Here is a 17,966-nt window from a genome sequence, read left to right on the forward strand (position 1 = left end):
TGATGTCTAGCTTTTGAGGTGCTTTTGGTCTACTTCTCTGTGTCAGGCAGCTCCTATTGAAGTGATTTCTTGATTGAAACAGGTGTGGCAGTAATCAGGCCTGGGGTGGCTACGGAAATTGAACTCAGGTGTGATACACCACAGTTAGGTGATTTTTAACAAGGGGCAATTACTTTTTCACACAGGGCCATGTAGGTTTGGATTTTTTCTCACTAAATAATAAAAATCATCATTGAAAAACTGCATTTTATGTTTACTTGTGTTATATTTGACTAATGGTTAAATGTGTTTGATGATCAGAAACATTTTGTGTGACAAACATGCAAAAGAATAAGAAATCAGGAAGGGGCAAATAGTTTTTCACAACACTGTATATATATATATATATATATATATATATATATATATATATATATATATATCTAAACTAATAAAAGGCAAAGCCCTCACTCACTCACTGACTCACTCACTGACTCATCACTAATTCTCCAACTTCCCGTGTGGGTGGAAGGCTGAAATTTGGCAGGTTCATTCCTTACAGCTTCCTTACAAAAGTTGGGCAGGTTTTATATCGAAATTCTACGCGTAATGGTCATAACTGGAAGCAGTTTTCTCCATTTACTGTAATGGAGATGAGCTTCAACGCCGTGGGGGCGGAGTTTCGTGTGACATCATCACACCTCCCACGTAATCACGCAGTACATAGAAAACCAGGAAGACCTCAAAAAAGCGCTCAAGAAAACATGCATTATATAATTGAGAAGGCAGCGAAACAATAAGAAGCGAGCGAGTGACATATACTACCATATATTCATGAGTGTTGCCAGCTCGGAAAGAAAGCACGGTGTAAACCTAAACTTTAAATTAAGTTCATAGACAGGCTGCCGCTGGCGTTTCACATACACACAGGTAATGCGGGATACAAGTTTAATGAGAGGACGCAGGATATAAACGAGTTTTGATCACTTTGTAACTAAGTTAAAATTGTAGGTGAAGGGGTGTGCTTATGCAAATTCCGAGAGACTGTGTTTGTGGGGGATTGACAGTTAAGGCGGGTGGGGGAGTCACGTCATCATCTCCCTTCCCACCTCATTTTGCTCATGTCACTCGCTCGCTTCTTATTGTTTCGCTGCCTTCTCAATTATATAATGCATGTTTTCTTCAGCGCGTTTTGGAGGTCTTCCTGGTTTTCTACGTAGTGCGTTGACAGTCAGTTCACGTGATTACGTGGGAGGCGTGATGATGTCACACGAAACTCTGCCCCCCACGGAACTGGCTTAACTCCATTACAGTAAATGGAGAAAAATACCTTCCAGTTATGACCATTACGCGTAGACTTTCGAAATGAAACCTGCCCAACTTTTGTAAGGAAGCTGTAAGGAATGAGCCTGCCAAATTTCAGCCTTCCACCCACACGGGAAGTTGGAGAATTAGTGATGAGTCAGTCAGTCAGTCAGTCAGTCAGTCAGTGAGTCAGTGAGGGCTTTGCCTTTTATTAGTATAGATTCCCAAATATATAAAGTCAAAACCTGAGTATATAAAGACGGCGTTGGAATATTTTGGAATATATAAAGTCAGCGCTGGAATGTATAAAGTCAAATCTTGAATGTATAAAGTCAGTGTCGGAATATATAAAGTAAGCACTGCAATATATAAAGTCAAAACTTCAATATATAAAGTCAGCGTCGGAATATACAAAGTCAGCGCTGGAATAACCATCCCGTTGAATCCGACCACAGGGTCACGGGGTCTGCTGGAGCCAATCCCAGCCAACACTGGGCGCAAGGCAGGAACCAATCCTGGACAGGGCACATGCATCATTTTCAAAACGTTAACCGAACAGTGTTTTTTAAATTTATTTTTCTGAATACGTTTTTGTTAACTTAGTTCAGTTCAGAGTCATTTTCAATCAATAGATTTTGACTTTCACTTTATATATTCAGGAGTGAGTTTATATACTCTGATGTTGACTTTATATAATCAGGAATGACTTTATAAATTCCGCCGCTGACTTTATATATTCAAGTTTTGACTTTATATATTCAGAAAAAAGTTTTGACTTTATATATTCTGACGCCGACTTTATATATTCACAAAATCAATGTATTTGCCTGTTTGGCACCCCATAGTATATGTGTGTGTGTGTGTATATATATATATATATATATATATATATATATATATATATGTGTATATATATATATATATATATATATACCAGCAACACTCATGACAATGACAATTGTCAATCATGTTACGTTATTATTAAAATGTTTCCTTTTCATTTTACTTCTCCGCTGCCAAGCGCGGGTATTTTGCTATATATATATACTATGTATTTTGCTATAGATATATACAGTACGGGCCAAAAGTTTGGACACACCTCCTCATTCAATGTGTTTTCTTTATTTTCATGACCATTTACAGCACTCCATCACTCTCCTTCTTGGTCAAATAGCCCTTACACAGCCTGGAGGTATGTTTGGGGTCATTGTCCTGTTGAAAAATAAATGATCGTCCAACTAACCTGACTTCTGCACAACACAATTGCTGGTCCCAAACCCATTGATAAAGCAAGAAATTCCACTAAATAACCCTGATAATGCACACCTGTGAAGTGAAAACCATTTCAGGTGACTACCTGTTGAAGCTCATCGAGAGAATGCCAAGAGTGTGCAAAGCAGTAATCAGAGCAAAGGGTGGCTATTTTGAAGAAACTAGAATATAAAACATGTTTTCAGTTATTTCACCTTATTTTGTTAAGTACATAACTCCACATGTGTTCATTCATAGTTTTGATGCCTTCAGTGAGAATCTACCAAAGTAAATAGTCATGAAAATAAAGAAAACACATTGAATGAGGAGGTGTGTCCAAACTTTTGGCCTGTACTGTATATAGATATATAGATATATACAGTACACTCACCTAAAGGATTATTAGGAACACCATACTAATACGGTGTTTGACCCCTTTCGCCTTCAGAACTGCCTTAATTCTACGTGGCATTGATTCAACAAGGTGCTGAAAGCATTCTTTAGAAATGTTGGCCCATATTGATAGGATAGCATCTTCCAGTTGATGGAGATTTGTGGGACGCACATCCAGGGCACGAAGCTCCCGTTCCACCACATCCCAAAGATGCTCTATTGGGTTGAGATCTGGTGACTGTGGGGGCCATTTTAATACAGTGAACTCATTGTCATGTTCAAGAAACTAATTTGAAATGATTCGAGCTTTGTGACATGGTGCATTATCCTGCTGGAAGTAGCCATCAGAGGATGGGTACATGGTGGTCATGAAGGGATGGACATGGTCAGAAACAATGCTCAGGTAGCCCGTGGCATTTAAACAATGCCCAATTGGCACTAAGGGGCCTAAAGTGTGCCAAGAAAACATCCCCCACACCATTACACCACCACCACCAGCCTGCACAGTGGTAACAAGGCATGATGGATCCATGTTCTCATTCTGTTTATGCCAAATTCTGAGTCTACCATTTGAATGTCTCAACAGAAATCGAGACTCATCAGACCAGGCAACATTTTTCCAGTCTTCAACTGTCCAATTTTGGTGAGCTCGTGCAAATTGTAGCCTCTTTTTCCTATTTGTAGTGGAGATGAGTGGTACCCGGTGGGGTCTTCTGCTGTTGTAGCCCATCCGCCTCAAGGTTGTGCGTGTTGTGGCTTCACAAATGCTTTGCTGCATACCTCGGTTATAATGAGTGGTTATTTCAGTCAAAGTTGCTCTTCTCCCAGCTTGAATCAGTCGGCCCATTCTCCTCTGACCTCTAGCATCAACAAGGCATTTTCGCCCACAGGACTGCCGCATACTGGATGTTTGTCCCTTTTCACACCATTCTTTGTAAACCCTAGAAATGGTTGTGCGTGAAAATCCCAGTAACTGAGCAGATTGTGAAATACTCAGACCGGCCCGTCTGGCACCAACAACCATGCCACGCTCAAAATTGCTTAAATCACCTTTCTTTCCCATTCTGACATTCAGTTTGGAGTTCAGGAGATTGTCTTGACCAGGACCACACCCCTAAATGCATTGAAGCAACTGCCATGTGATTGGTTGATTAGATAATTGCATTAATGAGAAATTGAACAGGTGTTCCTAATAATCCTTTAGGTGAGTGTATATATATAGATATAGATATTTAAATAGATATATATAGATATGAGAACAACACTCATATCAATGACAAAACAATTACATTAACAATCATGTTACCTGTATATATTACTCTACCAAGATAAAACAATATTGAACTATCATTTTTCATGTCTATGTTGTTTTTGTTTATTTAATATTTCATTTCATTTTCTAACCCAGGCATGTGAAACACGCGGCCAGCAACAGAAATCTGTGTGGCCTGCATGACAGATCCTAGTTAGCACTGAACTTGTACAAAATTATTACTATCGTTTGTTATTGAATCATTCTGCATCTTTGGCGTTCCTTATTGACTTTTCTTACTTCTGCCTTCTGACGAAAGCGTGTTTTCCCATGGCATTACGGTACCGGAAATGTCATCTGCTAGTATAGCCACGAGCCTTGACCAAAGTTAATGAGCCGCAACGTCACAACTGAAGTGCTAGGTTGCAGCAGGGGCGGCCTTTGGTATGTGCAAACTGTGCACCTGCACAGGGACGCCAAATCCTAGGGGCTGCCACGCCAATATATATTGAACATAAAACAGAAAGGGAAAATAACGACACAGCTGAAAGCAATGTGGCCGGAAAACATTGTGTTTCTTGTTAATTAGTACGCTGTATTTACTAATGTCGCTTGAGTCGGAGCAGTAAGCTATATGTAGTATTATAACGTTCTGCCGTAATGAGAATATCATGGGCCGCCACTTGGTTTTCAAGTTATGGACACGCGCATATAGAAGCGTGTCATGAGCACGAGTTGGCTATGCAGTGTCTGCAACGGACATGGCCATCCGCCGTGCATAAGATACCATATTGACTTTGGTGGGCAAAGGGGCCACCGATTCTTTCTCTGCCCAGGGCCACCCCTGCGCATGCTACACTACTGGCTGGGCTGCTGAGACTGGCCACTGGGCAGAACTGACCATCACGAGTAGTAATAGCCCACATATTTTCACATTTTTTTTTTTGCTCTAGTTTTATGTAATTTAATGCTAGTATTGTAACAAACAGTGTAGACTACAGCTGAAGATCTGAAGTGGATGTGAGAAGTTGGTGAGTTGTTTATTAACATATTTTTGTGATTTTGAGTTTGTAAAATTAGTGTAGGTCAGGTGGCTTTTGCATATCAGCTTATTTTACAATATAAACTTTGAAGTAAACTTAGTAAAGTAAAATTTGATTTTTGGAGGATTTATTTTCCAACTTGAATCACTGAACAATGAATTCAGTAAGCGTTTTCGTGATTTCAGTTCACATGAACAGGACTTTGCGCTGTTCTCTTACAATGTTGAGAATACGCCTGAGAATATCCAAATGGAATTGATTGAACTGCAGTCAGATTCTATTCTGACGGCAAAATACAACAAAGTTGGTGTGCCAGGCTTGTATGCTTACCTGCCATCCTTGTATGTGCAGATCGGTAAGTTGGCATCGAAAGTGCTGTCTATGTTCGGAAGCACTTACCTTTGTGAGAAATTATTTTCGTTAATGAAAGCTACCAAAACCCAACATTGCTCAAGACTTACTGTCGAGCACCTTTCATCCCTCATAAAAGTTACAGCTGCACAAGATTTCAAGCCTGATGTTGACGAACTGGTTACTAACTAGAGATGCCAAGGGTCAGGATGAAAGAAATAGATCTCAGACTGTAAGACTCCTATATAATATAATGAATATAATATAATAATATAAGGACCTAGCTAAGAGACTTAAGACTCTAATTGTATGCTGTTGTACGGAGCTTGTATGTAAATAAATAGCTTTTCTTTAAACTTTAAGTGTTACATTTTTTTAAAGTTTTCAGTATTGGAAAGAAAGCTACAATAACTTTGTATAGTAGTATAATAGTATTTGTTACGGTGCGGCCCGCTGACGCACATATGGCAGTCGAAGCGGCCCACCAATAGTAGAGAGTTTGACATGCCTGTTCTAACCCACTTTGTCTTGAACAGGGTCACAGAGGGTGCTAAAGCCAATCCCAGCTAGCATAGGGCACAAGGCATTAACAATTCCTGGACAGGGGTGCCAGTTCATCACAGGACAAACACACACACATTCACCCACACAACCCCAAGCACATACTAGGGCCAATTTAGTGTTGTCACTCCACCTAACCTGCATGTCTTTGGACTGTGGGAGGAAACTGGAGCACCCAGAGATAACATGCAAATTCCATGCAGGGAAGACCTGGAGAGTGAACCCTGGTCCCCTTACTGTGATGGAGCAGCACTAGCACTGCGCCACCAGATTTAATATGTGATTTTATAATTGTGTTCTATCACTTTAAATGCAGGTGAATTCCCTGGAGGCAGGGCTACCCTGACATCACCACTCCTTAGCTCTCCCCCAGGCTACTTAAATTGGCTGAGAAGGCTCGGAACGTGTGCCTGTTTCTTTTTGAAGTGTCTATATATTTGGTATTTCTTGCTTTGTGTTAAAGATTCCAATTTTTGGCTATCATTTAGGACTTGATTGCTGTGGATTGCCTTTTTAAAATAGAACAGAAAGCTTTTACTGTCATTGTAAAAAGTTACAATGAAGTTACGAGCACAACTCCAGTGGGGTACAATAAAAGCAAATGGCACTACTTTTATGAAAAAGAAAAATAAAAGTACAACACATAATACACACGAAAATACATACAACATAAAAATAATTTAAAAAATGTTATAATACTAAAGGGTATCGCACATTTTGCCCAGTATATACATAACAGTATATTATATGTAAATTATATACTTAAAAAGAAATGAGATCAAAAATGAAACAAGTAGTAATACAGTCAGTCAGTCATTATCCCACCCCCTATATCCCAACATAGGGTCACTTGGGTCTGCTGGAGCCAATCCCAGCCAGCACAGGGCGCAAGGCAGGAACAAACCCCGGGCAGGGTGCCAGCCCACCACAGGACCGACACACACACACACCAAGCACACACTAGGGACAATTTAGTAACACAGTAAGCAATAAATAATACCAATTCATTGGAGCAGCTGCACGAGGGTTGCTGCAGCTGAATGAGTCTGTTTCCCAGCACTGACCAAAAATTGTTTAACCTGCCTTAATTTACTTATTTTTGTTCAATGTATTTATGACCATTTGGAAAGAAACTGTTTCTGAATCTTTTGGTTAATGCTTTCCACGCCAATCTATAATGCCAACCAGAGGGTAAAAGTTTAAATAGGTGGATACTAGGGTGTGAAGGATCCTTAATGGTATTTGTGGCTCTGGTGGTATCTTCCAAGGTGGGCAGACAGCAGGCTGTGATTTTTTTGTGCTAAGTTTATGACACTGTCTTTTGCCGTGCATCTGGCCTACCATACTGTGATAGAGTATGCCAGGATGTTATCAATGGTTGAATGATAAAAAAACTACCAATAGTATTTGGTCCAAGTTGTTTTTCCTGAGCACTTTCAGTAAGTTCACCACCATTGCTGTGGTGTTCTCAAACCTGGAAAGGTTCTCTGTGGGTTCCCAGGAATGTAAAGGTGTGCACCCTTTTCCACATGGCCTTCAATGATGTGCCTGTTTTTGCTCCTTTGAGCCTTGTTTGTATTCTGCTTTCATTTATAAAGATTCTAATTTACCCTTTTACTACAAGCTGAGGGATCATCTGTCCTGTTGTAATGCTTTTGTTATAGTTTGGTGATATTTATAGTAGTTTAGCAAGCTCCCCATTTTTGGACCTGCCCCATCTGAAGTGAGATGGTAGTATTTTGTTCCTCACTGGGTTAAGATAAGGCTCTGCCTGAAAGACCACTTGAATTGCAGCCTTTTGAGACCTCACACCTATTTTTATTTGGAGGAAACTCCAAAATCATGCCAAGAACAAATGAAAAACATCCTTTTAAAACTTGTATAAATCATATTTGGTCAATTGCTTCAGATTTCCTGATGACTGGAATATTGTCTATACTGACTCATAAGTGTCGTAAAAAAGAAGATGAAAATGGCTAGAAGAATCAAAAGTCAGAATTAGTCAAAAGCCATAACTAAACAAGATCATTCAGCAAAGCCAGAGCACAATTGAAAAAACAAATGTCAAAAACATTAGCACTGAGCTGAAAAATCAAGAAGGAGAAAATAAAAATCTTCCACACAGTGAAAAAAGATGTATCTGTCAAGATTGAATATCCAGAAACTTGTAGGGTGACTTTTGTATCGCTGACAAAATTGATGTCACAAACAAAGTGTATTGTGGGGAATTCTTGAAAAGATGTGGAAACAGCAGAAAGTTAGCATCACAGCCTCAAATCGGAATGAAAATGTCACAATATAAACATGATTAGATAATGAACTGCTTCATTATATCCATTACAATTGACTAAATGGAAGGGGAGTAAGGCCAGGTGGATCGGAGGTGGATTCAAATTGTTCTCTCATGGTGTGAATGGGAGGAGAAATGGGGTCAGGTTATTCTGAAGGAACAGTATGTCAAGAGTGTTTTGGAGGTGAAAAGAGTGTCAGACGGAGTAAGCTGGAAATTGGAGGCGTGATGATGAATGTTGTTAGTGCATATGCCCCGCACGTTGGGTGTGCAAAGGATGAGAAAGAAGATTTTTGGAGTGAGTCGGATGAAGTGATGAACAGTAAACCCAAGGGACAGAAAGTGGTGATTGGAGCGGATTTCAATGGACATGTTGGTGAAGGGAACAGAGGAGACAAGGAGGTGATGTGTAGGTATGGTGTCAAGGAGAGGAGTGAAGAAGGTCAAAGGATATTGGATTTTGCCAAAATGATGGACATGGTTATGGTGAATACATATTTTAAAATGAGGGAGGAACATAGGGTTACGTACAAGAGTGGAGGAAGATACACACAGGTAGATTACATCCTATGCAGAAGAGTCAATCTGAAGGACATTGAAGACTGCAAAGTGGTGGCAGGGGTAAGTGTAGTTAAGCAACATAGGATGGTGGTCTGTAGGATGACATTGGAGATCAAGAAGAGGAAGAGAGTGAGGGCAGAGCCAAGGATCAAATGGTGGAAGTTGAAATTGGAACACTGCAAGGTTGAGTTTAGGGAGAAAGTGAGACAGGCACTGGGTGGCAGTGAAGAGTTACCAGACAGTTGGGAAACTACAGCATATATAGTAAAGGGTGACAGCAAGAAGGGTGATTGGCATCTGGACAGAGGAAGGAGGAAAGGGAAACCTGCTGGTGGAATGGCGAAGTACAGGAGAGTATACAAAGGAAGAGGATGGCAAAGAAGAAGTGGGACAGTCAGAGAGATGCAGAAAGTAGACAAGAGTACAAGGAGATAAGGCGCAAGGTGAAGAGTGAGGTAGCGAAGGCTAAAGAAAAGGCATATGATGAGTTATATGAGAGGTTAGACACTAAGGAGGGAGAAAAGGACCTGTGCAGACTGGCTAGACAGAGGGACCGAGCTGGGAAAGATGTGCAGCAGGTTAGGGTGATAAAGGATAAAGATGGAAACGTACTCACAAGCGAGGAGGGTGTGTTGAGCAGATGGAAAGAGTACTGTGAGAGGCTGATGAATGAAGAGAACGAGAGAGAAAAGAGGTTGGATGATGTGGAGATAGTGAATCAGGAAGTGCAACGGATTAGCAAGGAGAAAGTAAGGACAGCTATGAAGAGGATGAAAAATAGAAAGGCCATTGGTCCAGATGACATACCTATGGAAGCATGGAGGTGTTTAGGAGAGATGGCAGTGGCGTTTTTAACCAGATTGTTTAATGGAATCTTGGAAAGTGAGAGGATGCCTGAGGAGTGGAGAAGAAGTGTACTGGTGCCGATATTTAAGAATAAGGGGGATGTGAAGGACTGCAGTAACTACAGGGGGATAAAATTGATGAGCCACAGCATGAAGTTATGGGAAAGAGTACTGGAAGCTCAGTTAAGAAGTGAGGTGATGATAAGTGAGCAGCAGTATGGTTTCATGCCAAGGTATAGCCCCACAGATGCAATGTTTGCTCTGAAGGCGTTGATGGAGAAGTTTACAGAAGGCCAGAAGGAGTTGCATTGCGTCTTTGTGGAACTGGAGAAAGCATATGACAAGGTGCCTCAAGAGGAATTATGGTATTGTAAAAGGAAGTTGGGAGTGGCAGAGAAGTACGTAAGAGTTCTACAGGATATGTACGTGGGAAGTGTGACAGTGGTGAGGTCTGCCGTAGGAGTGATGGATGCATTCAATGTGGAGGTGGGATTACATCAAGGATCGGCTCTGAGCCCTTTCTTATTTGCAGTGGTGATGGACAAGTTGACAGACGAGATTAGACAGGAGACCCCTGGACTATGATGTTTGCTGATGACATTGTGATCTGTAGCGATAGTAGGGAGCAGGTTGAGGAGACCCTGGAGAGGTGGAGATGTGCTCTAGAGAGGAGAGGAATGAAGGTCAGTAGGACCATCAAGACAGAATACATGTGTGTAAATGAGAGGGAGGTCAGTGCAATGGTGAGGATGCAAGGAGTAAAGTTTGTGAAGGTGAATGAGTTTAAATACTTGGGATCAACAGTACAGAGTAATGGGGATTGTGGACGTGAGGTGAAGAAGAGAGTGCAGGCAGGGTGGAGCAGGTGAAGAAGAGTGTCAGGAGTAATCTGTGACAGACGGGTATCAGCAAGAGTGAAAGGGAAGGTCTACAGGACGGCAGTGAGACCAGCTATGTTAGTAGTAAAGGTGCGTCACTATTATACATCATAAGATTTTGACAGGTGTATGTCTTGTCCCCCTGGCATTTCCAGTACCCACCTGCTGCCAACTTGGTTAATGGTGCGGGTGTTTCCCCCGCTCTCTGTGGGTCTCTGCCCCGTTGTCATGTGCGCGATGTTTGTCTGGCATCGGACCTTTTATCCATCGTGCGTAAGGAAAAATGGGTCGGCCGATCTTGGCCTTGGTCCTAAAAACAGGGTGATTGGTTTTGTAAGCTGGGACGGAGCTTCGGGGACCTGTAAGGTGTCAAAAAAAAAAATGTAAGTCAGCAATGGGGCGGTTTAGACATCCTGCTCCTATCTGTGTACAGAGCCGGGGGTGTGTACAGAGAGTACAGAGAGCATGAGTGACAGACCCAGCGAGAGGATGTACAAGAAAACTTTAGAGAGAATCTATTACACACCCAAGGAGCCTGGCAGTGCATCCCAAACACACCCAGGGCATGCCGTTACCTTGCCCAACGTGTAAAACCATGCCCTTTATTAAGCAAGGCATATAGTAGATGATACCAAGGTGTTTTAAAACAATAGCTTTCAGAGTGGATGTACAAGAAAGTTTTAGAGAGAATCTATGACACGGGCAAAGAACCTGGCAGTACAGCTCAAAACACACCATGGGCATCCCGTTACCTCGCCCACCTTGTAAAACCATGCCCTTTATGAAGTAAATCATAAATGTAGTGGATACCAAAGTGTGTTAAAACAACAAGTTTTATTGAATGATTCAGAAAAGATGCCAAAATTGTCAAAAGGGCTAGAAGAGATAGACTTGTGTGTTGTGTGTGATTGCTTTGTTAAAAAGGTATAATCTCCCTTGTTTTTGTAAAGCTATCAAGAATGATGTGGATGATATTATAGCTGGATTTGAGCCGGGAGAGATACCCATTGAGGCATACACACAACTGATTCAGCCTGTGAAGACCAGCTTTATGTGGTCGGCTCTGTTCCAAACAGAGAAAATAGGCTTGCATAATCTAGTGAAATACAAATACATAAAGTATGTGCTGGCTTAAACATTTTATTTTAGGTGTATTACCGACTCACTGATGGGTTTGGACCTGGTTTGCATTTTAATTTGTGTACTCATACATGTATACATTTCTTGAGTTTTGGTTTCTTTTCAAGTGAATTGCTAATATGTATACAAATAAGCTTGTGTGAATATTTTACTGCTGTTTATTAACAATTTTAATATATAGCAAACAATTTGTTACTCAAACTGAATACCAGATCTTATTTTGCTATGTTTGGAATTTTGCTTCAATAAAACCTGTTGTTTTTAAGACAATTTTGGCATCTTTTTTGAATCATTCAATAAAACTTGTTGTTTTAACACACTTTGGTATCCACTACATTATGATTTACTTTATAAAGGGCATGGTTTTACAAGGTGGGCGAGGTAACGGGATGCCCATGGTGTGTTTTGGGCTGTACTGCCAGGTTCCTTGCCCGTGTCATAGATTCTCTCTAAAACTTTCTTGTACATCCACTCTGAAAGCTATTGTTTTAAAACACCTTGGTATCATCTACTATATGCCTTGCTTAATAAAGGGCGTGGTTTTACACGGTGGGCCAACTAACAGCATGCCCTGGGTGTGTTTGGAATGTACTGCCAGGTTTTTCCCTGGATGTGTAATAGATTCTCTCTAAAACTTTTCTTGTACTCCCACTCTGAAAGCTTTTGTTTAAAACACTTTGGTATCATCTGCCATATGCCTTGCTTTATAAAGGGCATGGTGTTACACGTTGAGCAAGGTAACGGCATGTCCTGGGTGTGTTTGAGATGCACTGCCAGGCTCCTTGGGTGTGTAATAGATTCTCTCTAAAGTTTTCTTGTACATCCTCTCGCTGGGTCTGTCACTCATGCTCTCTGTACACTCTGTACACACAACGGCTCTGTACACAGATAGAAGCAGGATGTCTGCACCGCTCCATTGCTGACTTACCTTTTTTTTGACACCTTCCAGGTCCCCAAAGTTCCATCCCAGCTTACAAAACCAATCACCCCGTTTTTAGGACCAAGGCCAAGATTGGCCGGCCCATTTTTCCTTATGCAAGACTGGCAAAAGGTCCTATGCTGGTCAAACATCACGCACATGACAACGGGGCAGAGACCCCCAGAGAGCAGGGAAAACGCCCGCCCCATTAACCAAGTTGGCAGAAGGTGGGTACCGGAAATGCCAGGGGGGCGGGACATACACCTGTCAAAATCTTATGATGTATAATTGTGACGCACCTTTACTACTTATGTTATATGGGCTGGAGAAGGTGGCACTGACCAGAAAACAGGAGACAGAGCTTGAGGTGGCAGAGTTAAAGATGCTAAGATTTGCTTTGGGTGTGACAAGGATGGATAGGATTAGAAATGAGGACAGTAGAAGGTCTGCTAAGGTTGGACGGTTGGGAGACAAAGTCAGAGAGGTGAGATTGCATTGGTTTGAACATGTGCAGAGGAGAGATAGAGCTGCCAGGCAAGAGGAAAAGAGGAAGGTCTAAGAGAAGGCTTATGGATGTGGTGAGAGAGGACATGCAGGTGATGGGTGTGACAGAACAAGATGATGAGGACAGGAAGATATGGAAAAAGACGATCCGCTCTGGCGACCCCTAACGGGAGCATCTGAAAGAAGAAGAAGAAAATGAACTATTTCAAAACAGTTTCTAGACAAAATTAAGTCCCAAATGTAAATTCTTCAAATGTCTAACCTTTATAATCCATCTATAGATTGATAAGAACTGCACAGGAATTTACACAAAAAAACTATATAACAGTTGTCAATCATAGTATTGTCAATGTGACCTCAATCAACAGGATAGGATACACAATTGTAAACCAATAGTTAATATTATGAACCAATCTGCTTAACTTCTATCCTTTGTATAATACAGAAATTCTAATAATTAATTAGAACACTACTTATATGAAAATAATATACAGCCCTGGACGCTGAGGGGGTCCATCTATGTGTGATATGGAGTCAAAAACACAGAAAGAGAAGTGAGTCCCTCAAAAGACCGACAAAACAGACCAGGCCAGAAGACACTCACTTCAGATGGACTTGCACCATCCTTCAACTGAAACTAGCAAGCTGCTCTCCTGCTGAGGAATGGACAGGTGATTTTTTTACTGAACTAAGTGAGAGGAGCATTTAAATAAAATTAAGCCTAAACAAATAAAAATATAATTAGCTACCAATTCCTAAGTATAGACAAGAATTAAAGTCAAGAAAACAGGCAAAGATGTCAAACTAAATGAAACTCACGAGATGCTAAAAAGCAAAGAGCGCTTTTCTTTTTTATTCACAGATTGGATAATTAAAAGAGCCCGCAGCTGAACTTTTATCCTGTCCCACTGTCTACCCATGGATCACAACGAGAGGAGACCATTCAGTCCATCAAGTCTGTTAGTTTAGCTAATTAATTAATAAGTTGTCCCAATAAATTGGAATTTGTCATTCCAACAGACGGCATATCACAAGCATTAACACTGTATTTGCATATCCCATACCGAATGGCATATAACAGAGACATATGCATTGCATGTGTCATTCCAACACATGGTGCATCATAAACATTAACACTGCTTTTACGAATCCCATACCAAATGTTAAATAATAGAAACATATGCATTGCATTTGTCTTTTCAACAGATGGTTCATTATGAACATTAGTGGTAGTACAATGCATTGCATTTGTAATCCCAATTTAAAGGTTGCATTGCATACATTAACATATATTAAGCAGAACTTCCTTTAACCACTTTTCATAGGTTCAAACCACTGCATATTGGGAACATTGTACCAGACCTACCATTTTTGAGATACGCTGACCTAGTTGTCTAGCCATCCCAATCTGTTCCTTGTCAAAGTTGCTGTAATTTTTAACGCTTTCCATTTTTCCTAATTTGACACACCATCTTCAAGATCTGATTGTTCACTTTCTACCTAAATTAACCCATTTTTGACAGGTGCCAACATAATGAGATAATCAAATGTCGTTTACTTCACCTGTCAGTGGTTGTCATGTTGTGGCTGACCGGTGTATACACAACAGAATAATAATAAGAATATGAATGATAGAAAAGAAATTATTACTGTACCAGTGTATCTATTAGTTGAAGATCGGCAATGATGAGTGGAGGTATTACAAAATCTTGTGCCTGTAGCAGCACACGTCTGCACACCAAATATGATGTTCTCTGTCTGTTTGCCCAAACTGGACCAGTGGTGTGGGGCCAAAGTTGAAGTGCAAATCCCAATTGGGCCATTGTTGGCTGCCCACATAAGGCCAATATGTTTGCCCACACTGGGCCTAAAATGACCCTAAGTCAGTTTGTTTGCTGGGTATGGTGAAGCATATACTATGGTGTGAACTGCTTGAATAACACAGTGCCTGTATCAAACAAGTCGAGGTGATCAATTCAATTTTCACACACACACATATTTCCCTTTATTTTGAACACCATGGAAAAGCAATTTATTATAATGGAACACTTTTCTTTCACCCATTAATACAATTGCAGCCAAGGTAAATGATAAGACCCACTCTCAGCCAAATTGATTCAGTGGCAAAGAGTTAATAGTAAAACCCTAAGCAGATTAAAATTCTTTTAGTGTTTTGGATCAACATCTAAGCAGGTCATAGCTTACCTTTTGGACTCTGCTTATAAGCAATCTAAGCCCCAACTATCAGCTACTTGGGCACTCAATTTTATTTTTCAAGTCACTATTCAGACCATGTGACCGAGGGTGATGATGGGAAATAGAGACTAACTGACATCCCCATTTTCATGAACTAGGAATTCCAAAACACAATAGTCCCAAAATGCACTCCTGAAAATGCTCACTAGAGGGGGATTTCCTATCAAACTCTGGTAAAATATAGGGGCAAACACAGAATCTTTACTAGATTTTTCACAATAACATGTTCTGTATTACTGAAAAGCTCCAAAAGAGTGCAAAAGGCATAAAGGCAACTCAAAGCAAACACGGTCCCAATACAGAATCCAGATACAAAGCCAAGGAAACAAAGCAAGAAGTCCAAAAATCCCATAAAGCACAATGCACAGTAAAAACAAAAACTCAAGGACTCACCAACTCCAGAGTGTATTGTCAAAGAATTGTGGGAGCCCTCCAGATTTATAGAGTGAAGGGCAGCTCCTGGCTGTGATTGGCAGGAGGCCCCAGCTCTCGGAGGGATCACCCACAAAACACGTGGGACATAACACAGGCAGAGACAATCCACAACCTTGCCCCTCCATATCTGTCTGACCTCCTCCCATGTTGTCATTCCCTCCCATACCCTCAGATCCTCTTCTTCCATCCACTTGACTGTCCCCTTCGTCCGTCTTACCACCATGGGGAGTAGAACATTCAGTTGCTCTACTCCCCAGCTCTTAGAAATGTTGAATCATTTTCACTTTTCAAATCTAAACTTAAAACTCATTTGTTTAAGGCTGCTTTTTCTCTTTGATTACAATTGCTCTGTCTGATTTTAATTTTTGTATTTTGGTTTTGTTTATAATGTGTTTTATTTATTGTTCTGTGTCCTTGAGTGTTTAGAAAGGCACCTACAAATAAATAAAATGTATTATTATTATTATTATTATTATTATTATTAATATAACAGATAATTACTAAAAGTGATATCAACCTAAATCAATAGCTCGACAAAAACCAAGAAGGACATAAACCATGGATTTGAACAGAGAAGGAACTCTGGCCGAGGAACTCATTGGTCAGTCTCACAAACAGCTCTACTGTCACTCGTGAATAGTACCCAGAAATACTTGAACTCCACCACTTAGAGCAGCTGGTCACACCTTACCTGCAGATAACAAACCACTCTTGTCCTGAACAGGGCCATCACCTCACACTCAGAAACACTAATTCACATCCCAACCACAGCACACCTCATCTGGAGTCCTGTTTGCAGTTTTGGTCTCCAGGCTATGAAAAAGGACATAACAGCACTAGAGAAAGTCCAGAGAAGAGCAGGGCTACAGGGGATGAGTTATGAGGAAAGATGAAAAGAGCTGAGTCTTTACAGTTTAAGCAAAAAGAGATTAAGATGTGAATTGATTGAAGTGTTTAAAATTATGAAAGGAATTAATTCAGTGGATCAAGACTGCAAGTTAAAAATGAGTTCATCAAGAACACGGGGACACAGTTGGAAACTTGTTAAGGGTAAAATTTGCACAAACATTAGGAAGTTTTAGGGCGGCATGGTGGCACAGTGGTAGCGCTGCTGCCTCGCAGTACGGAAACCAGGGTTCACTTCCTGGGTCCTCCCTGTGTGGAGTTTGCATGTTCTCCCTGTGTCTGCGTGGGTTTCCTTCGAGTGCTCTGGTTTCCGCTCAAAGACATGCAGGTTAGGTGCATTCTCCCATGTGTGTAATTGGAGTGTGGGTGTGTGTGTGCCCTGCAGTGAGCTGGCACCCTGCCTGGGATTTGTTCCTGCCTTGTGCCCTGTGCTGGCTGGGATTGGCTCCAGCAGACCCCGTGACCCTGTGTTAAGATGTTGGAGAATAATGATTAGGAAGTTTTTCTTTACAAAGAGAACCACAGACACATGGAATAAATGACCAGGTAGTGTGGTGGGCAGTAAGACTTCAGGGACCTTCAAAACTTGACTTGGTGGTATTTTGGAAGAATTACAGCGTCCTCCAAAATGTCTGCAAATCCTCTTAAATGAAAGTCTGCAATGTGCACTTTAATCAAGTCTGAATTATTTGATTTCTAGTTTTTAAATGTGGCGCAAAGGGGGAAAACAAGCACAAAATGTGTCCTTGTCCCATACATTATGGAGGGTCCTGTGTTTGCAATAGAAAACATACTCCACTTTTTTCTGTACTGGAAAATATAAATAAATACATAACTAACTGATTCAGTATATTCTTTAATTGATTCATCAATTTATGGATCAATTCCGAATAACTGAATGATGCAGCCCCATTACCGTATCCTTCTCTGTATTCTTCTTTTTAATGGTTCAGTTGTTCCGTCCATCTGAATATCCCCATGGGATTAAAAAAATTAATATCTAATCTAATCCTTAATTTCAAATGTAAGAATCACTTATTTGCCATAAATTTGAATGTTTTCCAAAAATAAATAAATGTATTGAAATATTTCTTCAA

The sequence above is a fragment of the Polypterus senegalus genome, chromosome 5 (genome assembly GCF_016835505.1).
Source record: "Polypterus senegalus isolate Bchr_013 chromosome 5, ASM1683550v1, whole genome shotgun sequence".
Classification (NCBI taxonomy): domain Eukaryota; kingdom Metazoa; phylum Chordata; class Cladistia; order Polypteriformes; family Polypteridae; genus Polypterus; species Polypterus senegalus.